General features: G+C 39.4%; 1 non-coding gene across 1 annotated transcript; it reads right to left on the minus strand.

Annotated features, from left to right (window-relative positions):
- Positions 1 to 10091: 10091 nt before the first annotated feature.
- LOC136722612 (U5 spliceosomal RNA) lies at positions 10092 to 10206 on the minus strand. The gene has a single exon (XR_010806343.1). It is a non-coding gene; the product is annotated as a U5 spliceosomal RNA (small nuclear RNA).
- Between the last annotated feature and the right edge of the window lie 2102 nt (positions 10207 to 12308).

Below are 12308 nucleotides of genomic sequence, written 5' to 3' on the forward strand. Positions count from 1 at the left end.
GAACAATTAATTAGCGCTCCTTTTTTTTTTTTTTTCTAATAGTAGGTCAAACCCACTTAAGCCTGCGGGAACCCAGACAGGAAAACACAGTCCTGTTCCTTCACAAACAAGAAGACACAGTCAAGTCTATGGTAACCCTAAGAAACCATGCTCCTCGGTTATTGGTGTCAATGGATCTCATTATCCTGAAACTTTCATGATCGAAACATGGAATACTGTTTGTCAGTTTCCATAAAACTATGCATTAAGAGTAATGCAACAGTCACTTATCATTTTGAGCAGCTGTATCAATTGATAGTTAGATCTTTGTAATGAAATGAATAGACAGTGATCTCAGATGTAATGTGTGAATTGCATTTTGAAATGGTAATACTTTGATGTTAAGTTGTGTCATTTTAGTTCAATGAACAAATGATCTGAGGTTGATGTGTATTGTATCCAAGCAATTGTAAAAAAGTGTTAGAGTTTTGAAAAATGTGCATTTTGATCATCGGGTGTGAGTTTAGTGTCTAGAGTTTTGAAAAATGACATCAAGGTTCTGAAATGAGTGCCAAAGTGATTGTAAAAAAGTGTAATATCAGGGGACAGTGGCTATTAGTGATCTGGCCTTCCGTGGCCTCTGTATTAATGTAACAGGTCACATTGTATGTGTACACTGATACTTGATAGTATAATATAGTACAAGTAAAAAACATACATAGGTATCATAGAAGTATTTTGCAGAAATGATTATGGATAGTTATCAAAATGGAGAGGAAATGCTAAATCCAGTCTCCCCAGGCTGAGCTTCTATTGCTGCACCTGCTGGCCCCACTATATGGATAGAGCCACACCAAGTACAAGAGTCTCCCCATTGCTATTTATATCTCCCTATCCAATCTTTTATACGTGTCAGGGTGGGGTGCCTATTCCCCTGCATGCTTTGAAACCTATAGCACCTGGGACGCACACTTGGGATCCGGTTCCTCTGCCCCTCACATACACATGAGGAATCCCAGGTGCTCAATACGTCATACTGTCTCGTTCATCTCATGTGTAAACTATGGACAAATACATGACTAAACGTGTTTAGTTGCTTTTCCCAGAATGCTTTGCGCCACGATATGCAAATAACGGGGACTATGATTGGCTCCCTGACATTACCCACACTGCGACTGATGCTACCCATTTCACTACCCAACAAAGACCCATAATATGCGTGTGTCTGTCTGTCTGTCTGTCTGTCAAAGTATGTGTCTGTGTCTGTTTGTGTGTGTTTGTGTGTCTGTCTCTGTGTGAAAATGTGCCTGTCTCTGTGTGAAAGTGAGTGTGTCTGTGTCTGTGTCTGTCTGTCTGTGAAAGTGAGTGTGTGAAAGTGTGTGTGAGTGTCTGTCTGTCTGTCTGTCTTTGAAAGTGTGTGTGAGTGTCTGTCTGTCATGTAACTTGCACATCTGTTAGGGCACCATATGCAGAGATGTACACATATTGTTCCTTTTCCATATACACTCACCTAAAGGATTATTAGGAACACCATACTAATACTGTGTTTGACCCCCTTTCGCCTTCAGAACTGCCTTAATTCTACGTGGCATTGATTCAACAAGGTGCTGAAAGCATTCTTTAGAAATGTTGGCCCATATTGATAGGATAGCATCTTGCAGTTGATGGAGATTTGTGGGATGCACATCCAGGGCACGAAGCTCCCGTTCCACCTGTAGCGTAAGGTACACTTATAAATTTCAATTAAAGAAGTGAATTTATAGTATCACCTTATCACGAATCCTGGAATCTTGTAGAACTCAATTTCTGTAATAATTGGACGCAGACACCAATTCCAAAGATATAAATTGTCAAATTTATTCAAAACAAAGACTAAATGTAGCACTACACTAATTATACAAAAGGGAAAAACTAATTAAAATTCAACTCTATATCAACAAATCAAAGACAAATCACTTCCGTGACCAAATCAAAGACCATGGGATCGCATATGATAACACAAATCGTTAAACAAAAGAGGTTATAAACACATTGACTACAATACCAGTTAGTAAGATGAAGGTGAGTCTCTTGTTAGTATTATTAGTCAGACATTAAATAACTACGCAGGTTAGTATTTATGTCAGGTAACTTCTCGTTATATATATATATCAGTCTCATTAACGTTTAGGTGGAGAGAAAGATCCTATCATTACTTGTTACCACAATTTCCCTTAACTGATTATTATTCAATGATTAAGGATAGGCAGGGCCACCTATAATCTGGTGTCTATTAACTTGTGTCAATTTCAGACTAAACAGTTAAACAGGAATGAGAAGATATTTCTCGGCGTTGACAGATTTTATTTCAAAAATTATCAACAAAACAGTTTAATGCAACACACATTTATATTTAAGAAAACTAAATGATATTACACATTCTAGAGTTATGAATCACAGATTAACATTTCTAATTGATTTCTCAAATGTCATGAATCATGAACTCCAAACTGTTAAACTTATCTGAACTTCGTCGCAGAGAGGCCTCTCTGCCTTCGGGCTCAGATAACAGCACACGGCACGAGGTCCGTGTGGTTTGGAACAAAGGCAGTCCGGTTCGGCTTTGTCCAAGAACTTCCACTCAGTCGATGCACCTGGAAGTTGGGGTTTCGCGAAAGTAGAGTCGTTTCCAAACAGATTTTCCACTGGTTTGAAGGCTCCAAGGTTGTGCACAAAATCTTCTTTGTAAGCAGGTTTCCACCGTAGTTACTTGAAGACAAAGTCTTTGAGGAAAGCAGGGCCCTGTTTGTTCCAAGGGTCAAGTTTCTTAAAACTCAAATAGCTATTTAAATGACTGACACTTTCGTATTCAGTCGACTTAGTCATTTGTCCAGCTGTAAAACTCCACTGATCAGGTGGGCACAGGCGGGCAGCGCAGTCTGTAAAGTTCTTTATTTAATAAAGTCCTTTAAAAGAATTCTTTGTACGGCTCAATCTCCTTCTCCCAGTTTAACTCTTCTGTTGCCGGCAAAGACTTGGTTGGTTTCTGGTTCCGGTTCGGGCAACAGAGCTACAGGTTGAGCTGTGGCAGCGAGTTACTGGTTCAGGTGAGAGAGAGAGAGAAAGAAAGGCCGTGTTTGTCCTTTATAGTCTATCAGATCAATAGGTGATTGGTTCCTGAGTTCTTGAGATTGGATTTCGGTTTCAGCCCCCAGTGTCCTATTGGAGGGGGGCTTGATTTATGACTGATGTCAATCCATGCCATCTTTTGGAAATGCCGGTTGGCCCGGGTTCGTAGCTCTATGTCGGGATTTCGGCTCTCATCCACTTCAAAGAGTTTTTATTTCCTACAGGCCCCCTTCCCCAGACATCTCACAGCAGGGATTCCAAGCTATTTGGCCCATTCTTGGTGCCATCTTCCCAAGACTGTCACTTTGATGTAAACCAGTTCACATGCTGATGAGTTAAGGAAATCTGATAAATTTGGGGGGGAGAGGTCTTCTTTAGATCAGTGCTTCAGCTCAGAGCTAAAATGCTCTTATCAGAATACACCCAACATAACGCTACACTGGTTAATTCTGTTCTGGGAAAACCACAATCCTGCAGGTTTAATAAGTCTCTCTACACATCAGTCCCTGAGTACCTTCAACCAATGGTCATTTTGACCAATTAAGCCCAAGAATTGAGTCAATTAAGTTGTCATGGACTACCCAGTGAAGACGTGAACTCACGACTAGGTCACACTGTGAGCTCACCAGAGCAGACATTACACTGAGCTCACTGTGAGCTCACTTAGCGCTTTTCCAGCGACATGGTGCCGGTGCTGGAGCCGGAGCTGCTGCTCGGCCTGGGATCCAGCTGATCTTTTTTGAACCGGCCCGCTTTTCCACCGGTTTTGACGTCACTGGATGTGGGCGTTCCCAAGCATGGAGTAGAAGTGGAGAAACACAGCAATAGTAATCAGCACCGAGGCGACTGCGTCTTTAAACCCCATTTAACATCACAATCAAACTCATTCCGCGTCTATGGCAAATCGTAACCCTAATGTTACAAATGTTCCCTAAACACCTATTTTGCAGGATCAATAAAAAATTATTAGGATTTTTTAAACTTTTACTGACACACATAGTTAATAGCAATGTGTTATAACTTTACCGAAAATAATAATCTGTATATCTTTAATTGTTTAGACGTTATTAAGATATAATGCATCTTTCACATAGGGAACATTTGTAACATGTTAGGAAAAACAAACAAATGATTTGAAAATATTCATAATTACAGCATACAATTTGTCAGGCTTCATAACAATGGTATTTATAACATACTCTGTAAAAATCAAGCAAATAGCATTTGTGGTTCACGAGAAAATATATATATATAATCAAAGCTATCAGACTATAGCAGCCGGTGTATGAAGACACATACGATTATACAGCATTATTTGGCAGCTTCGCAAGACCTAATTTTAAACGTTGTTGGTAAGTTAGATAATTAGTGGGGACCCTCTATTTGCAGTTCTTCCCCTCCATAATTGCTAAAATAAAGTTTTACTGACATTTTATTGACCCTACCATAGGGCACATCTGTAACATGAACGCTACTGAATGGCACATACATTGAAAACTACGGAGAACTGAGACAAATCCACTTTACACTTCATAAATAATCTTAAAACGTTTCCAACCAAGGCAACACCCACTTGAAATACGTTCATTCTCATTTTTGGTAAACAAAAAGAGAGATTGTTACATATGTTCCCTATGATGCATCTACAGAGAGAGAGAGACAGACACTAACTCTCTCTCTCTCTCTCTCTCTCTCTCAGCTGGGAGTGTGTGGGAGGGGTCTGCAGTGAGCGGGAGTGCTGCTGAGAGCTCTGTCCTTTGGCTGCGTTTTTTTGTTGCTTTACTTTTTTCAGTTTGTTTATTTTGTCTTCTGTTTTCAGTGCTTTTCTTATTGTGGGGGAACAGGGGAGGGGAGGGGGGAGTACCGGTAGTTCTTCCCGGGTCGGGGGGTCGGACCCCCTGAATGCGTCTTTTGAAAAACTGACCCGACGCCATGGAGTCAAGATCGCTCCGGTGCAGTTCTGCCCCCTAGAGCAGTGTGTGTTAGCGGTTGGGGAGGTAGCAGGGTGTGAAAATATCAAGTCTGCTGCCATTGTTATCTTCTTAAAAACCACTGATCTGCTCAATCAGCTAGTGGCTAATGGCACAGTGTTAGACGACACTTTCACCCCGGTGTTGCCGCTCGCTGCTCCTGCCCGGAAGGTAACGCTGTCTAACGTCCCTCCGTTCATCCGCACCGGCTCGGGCAGCTGATGTCCGGCATTAAGAGGGTCCCGCTGGGCTGCAAAGCCCCGCAACTGAAACACGTCGTGTCCTTCCGAAGGCAGCTGTATATGATCCTCAATAACATCAATGAGGATCTTAATGTCTCCGAAGTTGGATCTCTCTTGCTGCCACCACCACGAAGATTGCTCTTTAGTAATGTTGGAAAGTCAAAGACAGCAACCGTCAGGGTTCTTGCATATGACGTATTCGTGCTGCACCTCTCTGCAAGGATCCAGGACAGTTTGTCAATGTAAACTCCAGTGCCTGGGAATATTTCCACCTAAAAGACAATGGTAAATAAAAAACAAGTTTATCCCCAAACTATTCTTATATTATGTTAAGTGGAATACATTATCAGTAAGGCTGTGATTTTGTTACAGAAATGTGTTATTAAAGACCACAGTATGTCTCAATTCTAAGTTTATTAATTTACAGACATAATAAAGTCAGTGAATCTGTGACACCCATAATTCAATTACATTCTTATTATCAACTTTAACTATGAATATAACTGATAATGTAGCATCATTAGATTGTTTACAACCAATATTTGTTTTCAATATATATATTTTTACCTTGTCTTTGTAATATTGTAGACCAAGAGTGTTATACCTGTTTTGGTGATTCTTTGTCAGATTCAGAACAATTTGCTGTGGGGCTGTCAGAACCACTTGATGGTGACACACTTTTGTCTTCATTGCTGATAAATGTGGCTTTTGTTACAATTTTTTTCAGATTGTCCAAAAGGTCTGGAATCTCTGGAGAAAAAAACCTTAGTATTAAATGATAATCATTTCTAGTAATATATTTAATACAAAGTGAAAACAAAACCATCAATGCCTGCAATTATACTTGAGAGACTTGCTCTATGTTATTGGCAAACTGACCTTTTTGTGGGTCATTAACATTAGCTATGAAAAAAATAAAAGAGATAAAATACAACAATTACCAGGTCTAATGTAATGCATATAGTCATTAATGTAGGATTATGAAGTTATGTTGAAAAACTTTATTTAATAATCAGTATTATTAAACTATTAGACAGTGCACATTAAGAGTCTGTATTGTGGTTCTAGATTACTTCAGTATGATCAACTATAATACATTACTCTGGAATCTAAATTACTGAAGAATAACATTTATCAAGGTAAGGAATTATTTGCTATAAATAAAAAAACTTACCATCAACCATACGGTTTCGAAGACATTGGTTTTCATTTTTAAGTCTTGTGTTTTCCTTTTCGAGCTGCTTAACGTTTTGCTGTAGCTCAACTTCACTGGACTCTTTAAATGTCTGTAGAATATGACGGGATCTAATTCTTGAAGCTCCATCGGTTTTCTTTCTTATTCTGTGCTGTATTCAGAGAGGAAAAGAGTTTAAAATGAAAATATATATATATATGAATATGATTAAAAAAAAACAATCCTGCAATACATTTATTTAATATTTGCAGTAATTATCTCACCGGTAACTGTGGTTCATCAAGGTCACTATCATCTGAAATTTGAAGTTTTTTGTTTGGTTTAGGTACTCTCTTCATTTTAGGACAGGGCATTTTTGTTAGGTCATTAAGTTTTCTTCTTAGTTCGCCTTCTTTTCCTAAAATAAAAATAAAATAAATAAAACCCTGCATTATGTCCACAGATATTTGGGGATTATATTTATTTGTCATAAAAATACTGTGCTTTGACCATACAAATTAAGATGAACAGCCAACACTGAATCAAAACTGAAGTTAAATTATATCTGGTTTAATTTATTTTGTGATTTGGGGGATTTTATTGTAAAGCACAACACACAATAAATCGTTCTTACAAATGCCAGTCAAGTATGATGAGTTTTTAGCGCCCTCACCACCACCTACCATGTTATAAGAGTATGTTAGACGTACAACACATTAATAACTTAAACATTCATTTCAAATATACTGTGATTGTATATATCAAATAGCATGTAAAGACTTTAATGTTTTTTTTTTTTAAATAAACATTGTTACCAGTCATAATGATCTGCGCTTCATGGACAGGCCATCCACCTTTTGGAGGTTTGTTCGTGTCTCTCCACTCTGCTCTGAAGTTTCGAGTCGTCTCTTCGTCATCATCAGCAATGCTGAATAAATCAAAATTGCGAAAGCAAGCAGTGGGAATCACGCTGTAAGAGTCTTTGTCGACCCCGCTTTCCCACTTCACCAACGCGTGCATCACCGCCATACTACCTTCACCTTCTCGTCCGTTTTTTCTGCGCGTTTTTCCCCCGACAAGTCACGGCACAAAAAACAGTCCCGCTCTGCATTCTGGTACTTGGCGTTCTTAATAACACCAACAGGGTGTAATCGCATAGACCACTCGAGTATAAAGTACTACATATCCCATCTGTTACAGTTTTTTTTCTTCTTCTGAAACTGCAAGCGCACTACATAAAGTTTGGCAAATGAAGAAATTTGGATGATGAGTTTACAATCTTATAAACAGTATTTAAGTAAACCTAGATATGCAATTCCAAAAAGAACAGCATCGAGATGGAGAAACAGGATACAAAAATAATAATACAATGTTTATACTTTTTGTATTTTAATTACAGTATGTAATTATTGCCTTTTGATTTACATTTACAGAAAAAGAACGGCGGCAAACGTGGACTACCCAACAAGAAGCAACAAAGTTACTAAAATATCAGATTCTCAGGTAAGCTTCATGCAGCCATACATGTATAATTATAAAATCAATCCAAAAAATAGACCTTGTTTACCCTACAACTGATTTGAGTGTTAATTCTATTTAAGATATAAAAAAATATTTTGTTTTCTGAACTAATAATCTGTGAACATTCTATTATCTCTATAATTTTAATTAATACATTTATTTTATTATTGGTGGAACATTATATTTTTCAGCTCAGATGATTTCACGTACCATCAATTTTTCTGTTAATAAATGTGCAAAAACAAATCAGATGGATAGGCCCCTACATATGAACATTAAGTTAAAGGCCTAGAGTGAGTGTTCTTCACTTCCAGTCATGGCGGGCCACAATCCAGCTCTTTGTAACTCATCAACAACCAAAGACCTGGGAAAAGGGTTAAATGGCTTCAGTTAAGCCAATTAGGTAATTAAGAGCTCAACTGGAAAAAAAACAGCAGGCATAGGGGTACTTTAGGACCACAGTCACTGATATAACCTACAATGTTGTTGTAATGAAAATCAGCAGACAGTGGGCCTCCTCCAGGACTAAGGTTGAGAAGCACTGGTCTTGAAGACCACAATAACAATCGACCTCAAGGGCTAGGGATATTCGAGGTGATGCTAAACCAGTCCTGAATGTTTAAATATAATGTTATTTTCTTGTAGTGTGCCGTTGCTGTTAATGCAACCAGTTATATTGAGCCATCAAATACAGAAGCTGACGAAAGACATCAACATGTAAATTTAGTTGTAAATTTAAAGTGTGTGTGAAAAGTATTTTGTATATGGAGATTAACCCATAGTTTCACAGATAAATTGTGGACCAGTGATATTCAGGATCTTCAAAACAAGTCCTGAATGCTCAAACTTAACACTTCTTTTTTTAGAGTGTCGTTGCTGTCAATCCAGCCAGTGATGTGGAGCCATCAGATACAGAAGCTGATGAAAAACAACATGTAAATTTCCTAAATTAATATGGTGCATCAAAATACTTATTTAGCACTTTCAACTGTTTCTTTGTGATTCCTAAAATTACTTTACAGGCTGGGGCTGGGGGAAGACACTGCGCCCGCCTGGAGAAGCCTGTACAAGCCCCCCTCAATAAGAGAGCTGGCAATCTGCAGTGGAGGGTGTTACACACCATTATTGCTGTCAATTCTTTTATTACTGTTCTTAACCCTGCTGTGTCCGACGCCTGCCCATTCTGTGCTCAGAGAGAGACCGTGTTTCACTGTTTCAGCACTTGCTCTCGGTTGTCACCCATTTTTAGTCTTTTAACTCGTCTTTTTACTGATCTTAACCTGATTTTTAACACAAAGGTTTTTATTTTAGGGGCGCGATACACCAGAAGGACCAAACATGTGGACCAGCTGGTAAACTTCTTGCTGGGCCAGGCTAAAATGGCCGTCTATAAGACTAGGAAGAACAGAGTGTGTGGGGAGGGCAGTGAGGATGCAGTGAGAGTGTTTGCCATGCTGGTCAAGTGCAGAGTCAGACTAGAGTTTAACTATTACAGGCTGATGAATGATTTGGAGAGTTTTGAACAGGTCTGGTGTATTAATGATGCCCTTTGTGAATTGTATGACGGGGAGTTGGTTTTTATTATGTAATTCATTTATAGGGTTTAGTATTTGATGGTTGTTTTGTTGTGTGTATTGGGTTGCTTTCTTTAAAAGTGTATAGATCAGTGACGGAGTTAATGCTTGTTGGGGGGAGACAAACAAAGGGGAACACTATTTTTTATTTATTTATTTATTTTCTTTTGTATGAATTATTGCGTGTTGCAAACAGGCAATGAAGTCTGATAAAAGTCAAAAAGTCTCTCTCTCTCTCACACACACACACACAGCCAGCAAGACACACAGAGCCAGCCAGCTCAGCGATGACATCACAAACATCTCTCTCAGGTGACTCCTATGACATCACAGAGCACGTACATTCCGTTGCTTGCCGTCTGTCAACCACTCAGTCACTGCCAGCCAGACTGGCTGGCTGACTGGATGGTGGGGCTGCTTGCTGCTGCTGCGTACCTTAGCAAGCTTATTTGCTTGACCGGCCTTCCTCCTCCGCCCACATGCCCACCTATGTCCGATCTGCTGTTCACCTGGATCACAGCTCCGCCCCAACAAGGCAGAGCCTCCCAAGAATGGTACAAACTCACCCACGATCCCCTCCACGGAAAGCTATAGCAAAAGGCAAAAGCATTATACGTAATGAAGAGGAACCCGAGTCCAAGACGCATCCGACCAGCCATACATATTTGTGTGTATTAAAGATCACATTTTATTACATTTAGATTTTCTGTACTTTATTACATCTTTTTGTGATTTTTAAATGTATTGTTTCTTTTCCTTATATATGTATGTATGTATGTATGTGTGTGTGTGTCTGTGTGAAAGTGTATGTGTTTGTGTGTCTCTGTGTGAAAGTGAGTGTGTGTGTGTCTGTTTCTGTGTTTGTGTGTCTGTCTCTGTGTGAAAGTGAGTGTGTGTGCGTGTGTCTGTCTGTGAAAGTGTGTGTGTGTGTGTGGGTGTGACAGTGTGTATGAGTGTCTGTCTGTCATGTAACTCGCACATCTGTGAGGGCACCATTTTTGCAGAAAGAGATGTACACATTTTGGAGCAACATATGCTGCCATCCAGACATCGTCTTTTCCAGGGACGTCCCTGCATTTTTCAGCAGGATAACGCCAAACCACATTCTGCCCAGATTTCAAGCGCATGGTTGCATAGGCAGAGAGTGCGGGTGCTAGCATGGCCTGCCTGCAGTCCTGACCTGTCTCCGAATTGAGAATGTGTGGCGCACTATGAAGTGCAAAATAAGACATCGAAGGCCCTGTGCAGTTGCGCAGCTGAGGAAATGCATAATGGATGAATGGGGGGAAATCCCACTTGCTAAACTTAACCAAGTGGTGTCTTCAGTGCCCAAGTGCTTAATAAGTGTTATTAAAAGAAAAGGTGATGTTACATAGTGGTAAACAGTCGACTGTCCCAACTTTCTTGGTTTCTTTTCACTGCTAATGAGATGCTGTAGAGTGAGTTAGTTATATTGCTTTCAGGAGCTCTAATCGTATTGATGAGTTCATGCAGCATTTGTAATTGAATTTCAAAAAGAAATCCTTGCTGTCTGGCCTGTGTGTATGAGATGTACTCTGTCAATCTTTGGCTAACAACTGAAACATTGGTAGAACAGAAATGGCAACATAAAAAAGAAAAGTACATTTTAAAAGAGCACATTAAATAGGATGAATATACAGTTTTTTACAATCACTTTGTCACTCATTTCAGAACCTTGCTGTCATTTTTCAAAACTCTAGACACAAAACTCAAAACGGTCATCACTTGTAACACAGGCTGTCCAATGTTCAAAACATTGCATTGTGCATTCATATCTTTAAAGAAACCTTGCACTTGCAGACTTGTTGGTTCAAATAATTCATTTATCATGAAATACCATAGTAACATTTATTTAGATCACCCACACAGAAGATACCGATAGTTTCACTGTGTAGTTGTTCGTACAATCATTAAATATTGTAGTACAAAATATGTGATACATGTTTCATTATGGTACTACACATAAATACATCACTGTAAAAGGACTAGTAGAGAGAATACTACAGACACAGTGGAATCATTGAACAAAATCTGAAATGTATTGATGCAATACAATCAAATCACACCATAGGTTTCTTTGAAGCCATGCAACAATAATTAGCTACAAAAAAGAACAAAACTACAGTAAAATGTCAACTGCAGTGTTCCTCACCTGGCTTAGTGTAAAACAAAGGATTGATTACTGTACTTCTGAATTTCCATCAGCCCTGTGTTCAGGTTCAGGTTCTCACAACCATTTTTCACAAGAGGCATCTTGAAACTGAACATACCTGAACATACTCAGTCATCAGCTGCTTCACTCTGTCTGCATTTCTTTCAAAAGGCACACTATACTCTGTGCTACACATTGGTATGCAGTATACAGTCATTTGACAATTGAGAGTAGCCTAATGTTTAGTGCATGCTGAAGACTTGCCGCTTCTCAGTACGGAAATTTCTGATGATTGAGGCCACAGTTGATCCTGAGTTGATTCTGAGGTTTGATTGAATCATTGTAGCTGCCTCAGTCATGGTCATGCCATGATTTACAACATGCTCTACAACTATTTCTCGGATTTCACTGGACACTATTTGCTGTTGCTGCCGCTGTCTGGTCCGTGGCCTTGTCCTCTACCACGTTCCCCCAACACCTCTCAAATGAGGCCCATGGCTGCCTCTCTGGTGAGGCCTAAGCCCTCCTCTATGACGAGGCCCACGACCACCTCTCAGAAGGGGTGCA

This window comes from Amia ocellicauda, unplaced genomic scaffold (genome assembly GCF_036373705.1).
Source record: "Amia ocellicauda isolate fAmiCal2 unplaced genomic scaffold, fAmiCal2.hap1 HAP1_SCAFFOLD_139, whole genome shotgun sequence".
Classification (NCBI taxonomy): Eukaryota; Metazoa; Chordata; class Actinopteri; order Amiiformes; family Amiidae; genus Amia; species Amia ocellicauda.